Below are 13,504 nucleotides of genomic sequence, written 5' to 3'. Positions count from 1 at the left end.
AGTGATGTGTATCAGGCCAATTAGAATTTGGAGTTCATTAATCTAGAATCGACTGCCCCTGCTACGTAGAGAAAGTTAGTCGAGAAGTTAGTGGGTAATGTGTTATGACTGACCCCATTATGCTTAGGTAATTTTAAAAGATGTACTGTAGGCTGCAGTGAAAACATGTTACCATAAGTACATCATAAATATAATCATTGACAGAGAAAAGATTAAGAGTTAATGATCCATAGGATACAAATCCTGAAATAGATTTCGAGTGTTTTCTGTATGCTAAAGCAATGTGAAGTGGGCACTTGCCTATGGGTGTGGCTGCGGGTTTTGATCTACAGCAATAGTAATTAGTAATAGTAATAGTATCAGTATTTCAGCTGATTTCCTCTGCATTCAAGACCCTGTGATCAAGAAATGAATGATATTTACAAAGCATCATAGACCGCATGATGATGGAACATGAGAGAGCTTCTTCTCTCAGTAATGACCATCAGGAAGAGCACAACCATTTTCAGTCAAATGGATTCATCATTCAAGCCAGATGTGGCTGACAATGCACCAGTTCAATCGCAAATTCAAAAAAGTGTCAATCTCTGTTCACCCAAAATGGTGCAGCCCTAATTCCCTCTTTATCAATGGATTCATTCCACCACAGCAGACAGCAGCACACATAATATATCAAAACATCTTAAATTCACATCAGAGTCATAGAAAACATTATTACATGTTTATGACGTGAGATGTCAGACAAATTTGGTGATCATTGGATGCTATTTTGGAACATTAAGCTACGTTTAGCCTTTTCCTTATAATGGGCGTCAGTGGAGAGGAAAACACTTAATGTAAGATAACATCCATACTCGTAGGATTTTGATTTTGATTTTTTGACAGGTGAAAGTGTTTATGACAAGACATGTCTGAGAAATTTGGTGATCATTGATCGCTGTTTTGGCACATTAAGCCACGTTTCATGTTAAGAGCTTTACAATGTCCCTGAAGTGGTGCTGAACGTTGCATCTTTTACCAACTGAAATGCTGGTACCACAGATGAGGCACACACACTTGTCCTTCACATTCGTGGGAAAAAAAAAAAAACTCGCTTTCCCATTCCTCATGGAAATAGCATGTTTTTTTTTGGCCTGGCCACTTTCTTTGTTCATCATAAATCTGGCTATTTTATAACTGGCTCGCTAGCACCACTGAAATCCTTGCTTTAGCTCAGTAGCTACCTCAGTAGCTAGCCTACAGGGTAACTGACATGACAATGTGTTGGCAAACTTGACAGTAGCCTAACTTATTTGATTGCCAGCTGATATCATTTTATGTTGGAGGTAGGGCTGTGCGATATGACCAAAATCTCATATCCCGATATAGGTCATTTCATATCTCGATAACGATAAATATCATGATATAGCGCATTTTCTGTAAATTCAATGAATAAATAGTTCATATAAAATGACCACATGGAAAGGCCTATTTCTAGTACATTTTGAATTATATACTCGACAAATAAAAGGCACTTACTCATATTTGATTATTTTTCTTCTTTTATTTAGAACCTTTGTGCAAATTTTCAATTTACGCCTCGTTTCCATATAGCTCTGTATACGTATGCGAGTCAATCGGAAGTCCATTCATTCCTATGGGAACCTCCGTGATCTCCGATGTGTTTGGGAAAACTCCTTCCGTTTTTTTAGGCCCAGAATTTGCCTTCGAGTGCGTTGAAAAAATTGAACTTTTGCGGTGGATTTCGGAGAGACCGTATGCTCTGTGTGCCAGGAAGTTAATGGCATTGGAAAAATGAATTAGCTAACAGGCTATTTCCTTCAATTCAGTTGCTTGACTAGTGAAGAGAGTTCATTACGCATATTCTTTCTTCAAAATATATTTAATCAAGCAACCTTTTGCATCGACATAAACACTGTGCTTTAACCAATAATCTTAAGAAATACAGATCATCTTTATCACTTTGTTATGAAAACTTTATCTCCCTCCCATTCTACCGCTGTGATTTCTCTCCATTATATTGCCGTTCATTTGGCATTGTGAGACCTAGGCAACAACCTGAGTCTCCAGGACACTAAGTGGCCACACCAGCTCAGCAGTAATCAAGCAGGTCTCAGGATTCCCAGGGAAAGTTTTTTATTTTTTACTTTAGACAAACTGGCAGCCACCAATGTTCCTCATATACGGACAGCAGACAAGATAACAAAACAAAATTCTAATAGACGAACAAAAAACCAAGTTAATAACTTAAACAAAATTAACTCAAATTAACCAGCTGCACCATGCTGTCCTCCGCAGACACCAGCTCACTCACCCATTCTGTCTCTCATGCTGACTATATATAAACTCGAGCACCCACTGAACAGGGGAGTCCTAATAGACCTATATTTAGAAACTTGATAAATTGTATTCCAGTTTTACAAAAAAAACAGTTTAACAAAACAAAAAAGGTAACATTATATTCAAAATGACAATCACAACAAAATAACAATAAAACATTACATATAATAATATAACAAAACTACCAATATCCCCCCCCCTCCTACGATGAACCTTCCTTGAAGTTTGCGCGAAATCTATGGCGAAATCTCAGAAAAGGGATGTAGTCAGTGCGCGCTTCCTCTGACCACCTCCTTCCCTGAGCAGCCGGCTTCCTCCACGCACTGAGACCGGAAAGAGAGAGAGAGCGAGAGAACACAAACAACCCATGTACATGGTAACTACTTAAACTGCAAAACTAAACAAAACGTAACAAGTACTATAACTAAATATGATAAACGATACTCCTCCAGTTATCGTTAACGGACTGAAAACTACACCTGGAAATCATTCGGAACCGCATTATATGGTACCAAACTACTGTGCTGTAGGAAACCGGCTAGCAACTAGTGAGGCACCTATCGTATCCCTGAGCACACTCGCTATGCGTAGCGATCTCCCTCCGTTTATTTTAGGAACGAAGGGACAGTGGAGAAGCATCAGTTAGCTTCTCCACAGGCATATAAATAGAGGTTGCTTCACCGTTGCGTTCATTCCATGATGACACCGGCACGAGTGAGAGTTACTACGTTTTGATCCATCTCCTTTTCCTTGTGTTGAACACTAGAGGAACTATTGCATATATATTTAGCGCGTATGCTAAAACCGGTGCAATTAAAAAACTATATTGGAAAAATTCTAGCTAATTTTAGCTTTGAGGAAAGGGCGATTTAACGTTTAAAAAACAGCAAATGCTAACTGAAAACTATGAGAAGCTTAATAACGCTAATGAAAACATAACAAACCATGTAATGTAACACGCGCTACCATAGCATAAAAATAAGTTACGTGCGAAAGGGTTAAGCATGTAACAAAATATAAAATATTAATGCATAAAATAACAATAGAGCATGATATGAAACGATAGATGTCTTTCTATCGTCACACGATATATATCATCATATTGCACAGCCCTAGTTGGAGGGAGGTGGCACATTTCTGTATTTGATTGGATTCAAATGAGAAGAGGTTACCAGGGTGCATTTATTTGTTGTCAGATTTTTTTGTATATAATCTTTGAACCTTTTGGCGAGCTACTCAAAAACAGGCAGCGAGCTACCGGTAGCTTGTGAGCGACGTGTTGGAGACCCCTGCTCCAGATAAACAACACGTTCTGGGTCAGAGAGAGACGAGAGAGAGACAGTCCTGCACAGGATGTTCAGAATCAGCCATGCAATGCAAACAGACCTTTTTTCACCTTTTGGTTTTAACCTCCACTGATCCTAAAACTGTCTGAAATTACTTCGTGGTTACAGAGCATTGCCTTTTATAAGGCCCCAATGTCATCAGGGACTTACAAGCATTAATTATAAATCCATTAAAGGACTGAATTCATCAAAAATGCAGTCATTATCAAATGACATCTCAGTATTCCTTGCTCTTTTCCTTGTTTTTATGCCTGGCAGTAGCAATTCCATGTGGATTTATAAGAACTGAAATGCCATCTGTGTGTGGCTGTTTTATGTGTGTTGAATTTTGATAAGGAAAACATTTTTCAAAGTTGTCTTATAGAGGACTGTATGTGATGTATATATCTGTGCTCCAAAGCAAGATGTCTGTTTGATTCTCTTCAAAGCAGTTTCTGCCAGTGGGGGGCCATGTGCTGGAATCTTTTACCTTTTAAATTAATGTAATTGACTAGTCTTTGATATGATTTATTAAGCTTTACCCCAGCCAAGTTCTGGAAAAGTTTCTTTTTTCTTTGGAATACAGATGTGGAATGAAATGTACACACATTTTACCTATATGAGATAATCATGATGATGATCACAATAATTAAATGCATAATAAAATCTAAAATCTCAAATTATTTTTTAAAAAACTCAGTGATGTTGTTTCCCTGTGCTGTCAAGCATTACTGCATGTGTGTTGGTATTATGTAAACCGTGGTTTCTATTCACTTTTTTTTTGAACAAGCATTGTTAAATTGGTGCTCTCTTAAGCAGGAGGTAATCTATGCCCCTGGTAACATCTTCAACACATAATGGCAACCACATTCTGAAAATCCAATGGGACCACTGAAGCGGGATCGCCATCACACTGCCTGACAAGCCAAGTTCCATTGCAATTATACATGGCCAATAATCATACGAGGAATTGGCTAGATCCCTCCTGACAGACTGTAACATACCATACACTGGGGATCTTCATATGCTTAGGAGGTGCCTGTCTCACATTCAGCCTGTGGTTTGAGACAAGAAGTTAATTGAATCAGGGTGACTGAGGTTTTTCTGTCGGTGAAGGGAGCAGGCTGCAATTTGCAGGACAGAATAAACATGCAATAAAAGTAAAAAAAAAAAAAAAAAAGTAGATGTAATGCATCTGTGCATTGCATTACTATCATTTAGCAGATGCTCTTATCCAGGCTTACATGGGTTACAGTTTTATTCATTTTTACAGCTGGGTATTTGAGGCAATTGTGGGTTAAGTACCTTGCCCAAGGGTACATCAACAGTGCCACAGTGGGGAATCAAACCAGCAACCGTTCAGCTGGTCACAGGCTGTACGCATCGAACAGCTTCACTGTATCATGTATTACAGACATGATCATGTTACACATCTGCCCAGTAAAGTCTTGATTACATGGTTCTGATAATGATAATAGTTTTGAAATCATATGGAGACTGTAACAATGTTTAGAGCATGACATTTGTGGCTCATTTGTAATTTCAATTTCATCATGGGTTTACCCATTGTGAATACCGCATAAGTGTTGATTACAAATGTAACCTGAGAAAAGCTGAGCTCATGAACCTCTGTAAGACTGAAGCAAGACTGCGGCAAGATTAGTTGGTCTCCAACTTTGATCCATATGCATTTTACCCTGCAACTTAAAGGGAGTTGATAGAAACTTGTAGATAATGCTCCATGTCATCCTGAGGCTTACACCCTGCTGAGACAAACTCTGCAGGCCCACTTCTTTGAATTGCTCTTGCCTATACCCCCTACAGCAAGTAGTAAATGATTATTATCAACTCTGAAGTATGAAAATGTAATAAAAGCTCGGTTGGGTATTCACGTGTAGCAGCACTATACTTGTCTTGCGGTTCTTTTCTGTAGGGATATCTGAACAATACTACCATATCAAATAATCAAAATATACATCAGTAGCTGAAATTCAACAAAGTACCCTTCCATGTAAATTTATTATCTTTGTCCCTTCAAGGCACCATTATCAGTAGGATACATGTTTTGCTCTCAGTACAGCTGCAATCAAGAGTTTCATAATGAAACTTGATTCACATTTGTAAGGTGGGAACAGGAGGCACCTGACAACATATGGACTGTGCCCCTGTTCACAGCTGGTATTAACATGCGTCTTTGGTGATCCGATCACAAGTGGACAGTGCTAAGTACAGGTGTGAACGCACCAAGATCCGATTATTACCCGATTATTCATTCAGCAGACGCTTTTATCCAAAGCGACGTACAAAAGTGCATATAGTGGGCAAACAGGCATAGGCACAAGGGCAAGATGTGTACATGTCATACAAAGCAGATAGTGCTGAGGCTGAGCACAAGGTCAGTGTAGCGAGACAGAGCTAATCTGATCTTGGGGTACATATATGAAACACAATCATTGGGACAATAAAGTACCACTGTGCTACCTAGGCAAAAACCTGCTACAAATACAAGGTAAGAGAGAGAGCTACAAGTACGTACCAAGAATCTTAGACTTACAAGGTCAAAATGGCAAGGGTGTCAGTCCAGGTAGAGTCTGAAGAGGTGTTTCTTCAGACCACGTCTGAAGGGTTAGATTGAAGGGGTTGTTCTCAGGGGGGGGTGGGGAGTTCATTCCACCATTGGGGAGCGATGACGGAAAAACAACATTGTGAGGAGCATGGGCCTTTCGTTCTGATGGTGGGAGGAGCGAGGCATCCGGATGTAGCAGAGCGGAGTTGTTGAGCATGTGCGTATGTTTGGATGAGATCCTGGAGGTAGGTCGGGGCAGTCTTTTTTGCAGCAGAAAAGGTGAGAGTCAAGGTTTTAAAGTGGATCCTGGCTGCGATCAGGAGCCAGTGGAGCGACGATCTCAGCAATGGGGTGATGCAGGAGAACTTTGGGAGGTTGTAGATCAGCCTAGCAGCTGCGTTTTGAATTAGCTGCAGCGGCTGAATGGTGCAGGCTGGGAGGCCTGTGAGGAGGGTGTTGCAGTAGTCCAAGCGGGAAAGCACGGTGGCCTGGACAAGCAGCTGGGTGGAGTAGGTGTTCAAAAAATGGCGAATCCTCCTGATGTTGAAGAGGAGGAATCGACAGGAGCGTGTTGTCTGTGAGATGTAGTCGGTGAAGTCCAGCCTGTTGTTGAGGGTGACACCCAGACTCTTCACAGAAGTGGAGGAAGTTACTGTGGTACCGTTGACAGTAACTGAGAGCTCTTGGAGAGGAGGTCCTGGCTGGGATGAACAACAGATCAGTCTTGTCCAGGTTAAGCTTGAGGTGGTTGGAGGCCATCCATCTGGAGATGTCGGCCAGGCAAGCAGAGATCTTTTCGTTGACCTGAGGGTGGAGGGGGGAAAAGAGAAGAATAGTTGATAGGAGATAGCAGTGATAGGAGAAACCATGCGAGTTATTGACTGAACCAAGTGAGTTGGTGTAGATGGAGAAGTGGAGGGGTCCCAATTCAGAGCCCTGGGGGACACCTGTAGTGAGGGGAGTGGGTGTGGAGGTGGAGCCTTTCCAGTAGACCTGGGAAGATCTACTGGTCAGGTAGGACCTGAACCAAGAAAGGGCGGTCCCAGAGATGCTAATCTCCGAGAGCTTGGCGATGAGCAGCTGGTGGTTTACTGTATCAAACACAGCGGAGAGGTTCAGCAGGATTAGGACCGAGGACAGAGGTCGGAGGCTCTAGCTGTGTGGAGGGCCTCTGTCACCGCCAGGAGTGCCGTTTCAGTCGAGTGCCCGGGTCTGAACCCGGACTGGTAGGGGATCGAGGAGGTTGTGCTGGAGGAGAAAGGGAGACAGTTGGTTAAGAACAGCACATTCCAGGGATTTGGATACAAATGGCAGGAGGGATAGGATACTGGACGGTAATTGTTCATATCAGATGGGTCAGCGGTGGGATTTTTTAGTAGGGGGGTAACCAGAGCATTTTTAAGATCTGTGGGAACAAGACCAGTGGTTAGAGATGAGTTGATGATGGAGGAGCGATATGGGGCGATCTCACCAGATACAGACTGGAGGAGGGTGGAAGGAATGGGGTCGAGAGGGCAGGTTGTAGCATGGTGAGCTGTGATGACTTGAAGAACTTCTGCGTCGCTGAGTGTAGAGAAAGCGGACAGGTGGTGACTGGATGCCTTTCCCGTGGATGAGGTGGTAGATGGACGAGTGAAGGAGTGCTGGATGTTAGACACCTTCTTCTCGAAGTGGACCTTAAAGTCTTCTGCAGAGAGAAGAGAAGGGGAAGTGGGAGGAGGGGAGAGGAGAGTGGAAAAGGTAGAGAAGAGATTGCGGGGGTTAGTGATGTTAGCATTGATTTTGTTTTGGAAAAATAGGGACTTAGCTGTTGTTGTAGCAGTCGTAAATGCTGTCAGCAGGGAGTGGTAGGACGCTAGATCATCAGAGGATCTGGATTTTCTCCACTTCCTCTTTGGCGGCCCGCAGCACAGCTCTATCGGACAGGAGGGAGTCAGTCAGCCATGGGGAGGAGGGCAACGTAAGGGGCCATGATGTCCTGGAGATAAGGGGACAGAGAGCATCTAGGGATTGACACAGTGTTAAAAACAGTTGTAGCAGCATTAGGAGGCATGTTTGAGAAGGAGGTGAGGGGATGGAGGGTGGAGAGAACAGTGGAGGTGAAAGGAATATGAAAGGGAGTGGAGGTTCCTCCTGAAGGTGGTAGTGGGGATGTCAAAGGAGTTGAGTGTGGCAGGGAGGGAGAGACAGAAAGATACAAAATAGTGATTGGATACATGGAGGGGAGTCACTGTGAAGTGGGCCGTGGTGCAGTTCTTTGTGAGCACAAGGTCCGCTTGTTCAGTTATCGTTACAAGGTTAGTACATACGTTCTCGACAAAGTTAAAACGAACAAACAAACCACCGACGTGAAGCACTGGGTCAGCGGCCGTCCCCCGCCCCGGAAGAGGTCGAGCTGGTTGCTAGCTTTGTGGGTTGCAGGAGGTGAGGGAGAAGGAGTGCAGGAGTGAGAGCACGCTAGCCGTCACAGGGCTCTCAGGTTGGACATTGAAGTCACCCAGTAGGATCAGCGGGGTGTCTGGGAGGGAGCGGAGGGGGGTGTCGAGTTCATTGATGAAGAGACCAAGTGGACCTGGGGGTCAATACAGAATGACAATGGTGAGTTTGACAGGATGAGAGACAGTTATTGCGTGGTATTCAAAAGAGGTGATGGAGACGCTCTGGAGGGGTACAAGGCAGTATCTCCAAGATGGAGATACTAGCAGGCCTGTGCCCCCTCCTCTGCCTGGTGGGGACCATGGTGTGTGTGTGTGTGAAGGAGTAGGATGAGGACAGGGCAGCAGGGGTGGCAGTGTTGGTAGGAGATATCCAGGTCTCCGTGAGAGCCAGGAACTGAAGGGAGTTGGGATCAGCGTAGGCAGTGATGAAATCTGCTTTCTGGACCAATGACCAATGGCAGTTTCAGAATCCACCCGCCACTGAGAGTACCTCCAAAGAGGACAGAGTGGGATGGACCAGGTTGGTCGGGTTGCGACTGTGGTGGTTGTATCGCTTGGAGGGAGAAGTGAACAGGGATATGGAGAAAGCACATAGCTTAGTGAGAGGTGAGTTCAGTGAAGAGAAGGAAAGCAGTGCAGGAAATGCAGCTGGTGTAACAGTTTGGCGACGAGGCTGCCGTACCGGCAGCCTCTGACTAGAGTTAAATACCTGCGAGTGCTAATTACCTAGTTCAAAGCAATAATGCCTCACAGCTGACTATATCTAAGCACAGGTGTGACAAATTAACAAATTAACAAAAGATCAAAACTAGCTGGTCGCACAATCACGATCTTATTAGCTACAGCTAAACAACAACAGCAACTATCTACAAGTAAAGATACGCTTATCCGTATCCTGGACCGATGCCGAACGCCGACTAGATGCACGCTTTCAGACCACATTCGGAGGTGGTCTGGGCCGCATATGGCCACATTCTTTTAGCAGTGTGAACACAAATGCGTCCTGGGCCACATTGAAGGACCGCATACTCAACTGCGTAGCGGAAATACGTACTCATTCACACGCCAATGGCGTTCACACCAGTGTGATTAGCTGTTTAGCGCCTAAGTTAAAACCAGTGCGAACCGGCGGGACACGAGATTGGAAAAATTCTAGCTAATTTTAGCTTTGAGGTAACAGTGATTTAACATTACAAAATATAGCAAATGCTAACTGAAAACTACAAGAAGCTTAATAGCGCTAATGAAAACATAACGAACCATGTAAGCTACATAGCATGAAAAATAAGTTACGTGGGGTTTTAAAGTGCAACAACAGGCAACAACAACTGCGAACTGCAAACTGAGTTTGCAAGCAACGTCAAATGCTTCCAAGCCCCAAAGGTGTAATGCAATATATTACATGGAGAAATGGTGTTATGAATAATATGTGAAGTGTTGTAGTTCTACAAATAAATGTTAGTAGACTATTGTGGGAGTCAAGATTTACAATATCATGAATATCAAGGGGACATTCTTAAACGCTTAAAGTGGCTTAATGTCCCAAAACTGCGATCAGTGATCACCAAATTTCTTTCGGACATTTCTTGGCAGAAAAACTTTCTCCTGTCAAAAAATCAAAACAGAAATCGTAGGAGTATGGTCGTTATCTCACTACGTTTTCCTCTCCATTGATGCCCACTATAAGGAAAAAGCTTCATGTGGCTTAATGTCCCAAAACAGCCATCAATGATCACCAAATTTGTCTGACATCTCACGTCATAAACACTATCTTCTATTAAAAAAAGGTCCACGCTCATAGGATTTCGGTTTTGATTTTTTGACAGGAGGAAGTGTTTCTGACAAGAGATGTCAGAGAGAAATTTGGTGATCATTGATCTCAGTTTTGGAACATTGTTGCCTTGAAACACATTGTAGCTTTCGCAAGCACACTACAGACAATTTGTGCCATTTCGCAAGCATAATCACTTACTCTATTTACGCGATTATTCTGTTAATTATTTGTTTTACTGTTAATCAAGGAGGAACAGGTTGAAAGTAATGATGGATTAAAGGTAGTGTTTCAGCCCCCTCCCCCCCCCCCCGTAAATATAATATAACTGAAAAACAAATAACCCTAACTATGCACACAGTTATGAGGAACACCATCTATTTGACATGTTTTTTTTTCTTCCCGAAAACAAATAATTTTTAAATATTTGTGCAAAATAAATATTCATGAAAACCCACTATTTGTGTTTTGCCGAATATTCATATTCGGATTCGGCTCCACCCCTACTAAGTGGAAAACTTTCTTCTGCGTTTGCACCAGTTACAGACAGAAATGTTAAAGATCTCAAAATAGACTTTTACTACTTGTGTTTCTGGAACACAACCTTTTTTTAAGGTGGAACACCTTTAAAAGCCTGATCTGGGTTTAATTCTTTCTCCTGAGCAGGGGCGGAGCCAGACGTTGTAAACATTCGGGGCTTAGCCCAAACCTAGGGGGTCCGGGGGCATTCCCTTGAAACACTGCAGGTCAGACTAAAGGGCTTGTCCACTGGAGGTTCCAGATGCTCTGGTGCTGTGACCTTGTCTGAAACATTTACCAATATGTTGATTACATACTGTACATTCTGTAGATTTTCAAGCGGTTTAGTTTGTTACAAATGCCAGACATGTATTTATGATACAGGATACTTAGTTAAATTAAAGTATTTTCATATGAAAACCTTCATTTTTATTTTATGTAGATAGTAACAGTAGGTTAATAGTTCTATAATTTAAGCTGAACTTACCTTATGCAATTAGTTTCTAAGTATATATTTTTTCTTCATAATATAATTTTTTTTTATAATTTTGGAAGTAAATGAAAATTTAATAAAAAAAGATATAATTACAACAAGCACCAAAGTTAAATGATTAAGTAAATTTCTGGCAGGCTTCACAATTATGTTTTTAATTACATTTATATTGAAATATTCACATTTTGCAAATTTACTTTTAAGTTGCACATCATGTACAAAAAATATATATCCAGTGTATCAGCAGGGCTGTGCAGAGTTGCAGTCTGACAGTTACACATTGTGATAAACCAATCTTACAGTTTTGTACAACTGAAAATAAAAGCACCAGGGAAAGGACTTGGGCTGCATGTTTATACAAGACAGATAAACAATACAAATTTAGCTCTAATCTCATTTAAATGTATAAAAAGATTGATGATGATTGATAAATATTTTCACCATTTTACTAATACATAACTTTCATAAAATGTTCATCTTTTTTTTACCTGACATAATCTAAATTAGCTTAACTTAGTATCAGGATGGTAACTTTATGTTAGCTTAAAATAAGGATAACTTACTGTCTGTGACAGAGTGCTGTCACTACAGTTGAGTATGCACTCTGACTGTCATGCCAACGAGCCTGGCTCTTTGGCGTTGCGGTCAAACTGCAGTTTGGTACCCCGCAGACCTGGGTTCGAGGCCAGGTGGGGTGACTGCTCTCGCCTTTCGTTACATTGTCATATATCAAATTCATCACATTCAACAGCAAAATATTCTAAAATAACTTCATACCTGTAAAATGTTATTCCCTGTTGCTTGGTTTTGGCATTTCTTCCATTAGAACATCCAAAAGCAGCACAAAAGTCTGGCATTTCTCAGTCAGACAGACACATCTTAAAATCATCATCATTAAAACAGATGGCAGTACCATCAGTGACAGAGCCCTCCCCCCATTTACCCACCCCCCTTCCCCCATGCTGTAGGAAATTTCAAATTGCAAGAGAAGTGCCTCGATATTTTAATCCAATGAATCCAAAATAATGTGGCCTACCATCGCTGGAGCACCATCAGTTGTGTTGGAGAGGAGCTTAAAGAGGGGCAATTGCCTCTTGTTAACAAATTCCATGAAAGTGTGGAAAATATCTTCGCCTCTAGTGTGTCCTTTCAATGGCTAAATGGTGAGTAGCTCTTTTGCACTCATGTCTCCAAAAACCATTCTGATGAAAAACTGTGCCACATCCACCAAATCAGTTGACTCATCAAACTGGAGAGAAAAACACTCACATGCATCAGTGTACTTCTTCAGTTGCTTCTTGACATCATCTGCCATTCCCTCGCATCAGCGTGTAACGGTATTCCGGAATAATTGCACGTCCTTAATAGCAGCCACGATATCCGTTTTATTCTTAAAGTCACCGAAGAGTGCATCTGCAGCCTTGACAAACACTTCTTTAACAACTTCGCTGTCCTTGAAAGATTTCTTGTGTTTAGCAAGAACGTGACTGATGCAATAAGATGCTATCATTGCAGCCCTACCCTTAGTGTTGGGCCTGGTGAAAATTGTCTGCTGTGCTGCTAACTGACCCTTCAATTCCCGCACTTCTCGGGTGCCTAGAGCTGTTTTAGCAGGGAAATCCGTCTCATAGCTTTTGTGCACCGTTTTGAAATGCCGCTCCAAATTGCCCTTCTTCAGTAAGGCCACGCTCGCATTGCAGATGAGAGAGATGGGCTTCGAATTTGAGTAAACAAAAAATTAATCCTCCTCCCGGTCTGAATGAAAGTGATAAGTTTTTGATTTTTTGGCTTCTGCCATATTTATTCTGACATATTTTTGCCAACTTAGCTAGCTAACTATCATGGACAGCTCTCAACTTCTCCAGTTTGACACTGACAGTGATTAGTGACAGCAAGTCCCTAGCTACGCAGCGTGCCTAGCGACAGCTGGCCAGTAGCTGGTAGCCTATTGTACCTAGCATTCACAGCTAAAACTGTGATTTGTTATTGATTGGTTGTTCAAGCAGTTCCAAGTCTTATTTATAGTATATGTTAAAGTGTTTGTGTGTTAAC

General features: G+C 42.0%; 1 pseudogene; it reads right to left on the bottom strand.

Moving 5' to 3' along the window:
- Nucleotides 1-6,252: 6,252 nt before the first annotated feature.
- On the bottom strand, nucleotides 6,253-7,759 carry LOC118796025 (annotated as a pseudogene).
- Between the last annotated feature and the right edge of the window lie 5,745 nt (nucleotides 7,760-13,504).

The sequence above is a fragment of the Megalops cyprinoides genome, chromosome 20 (genome assembly GCF_013368585.1).
Source record: "Megalops cyprinoides isolate fMegCyp1 chromosome 20, fMegCyp1.pri, whole genome shotgun sequence".
Lineage (NCBI taxonomy): Eukaryota > Metazoa > Chordata > Actinopteri > Elopiformes > Megalopidae > Megalops > Megalops cyprinoides.
This window is presented reverse-complemented; position numbering and strand designations above follow the sequence as displayed.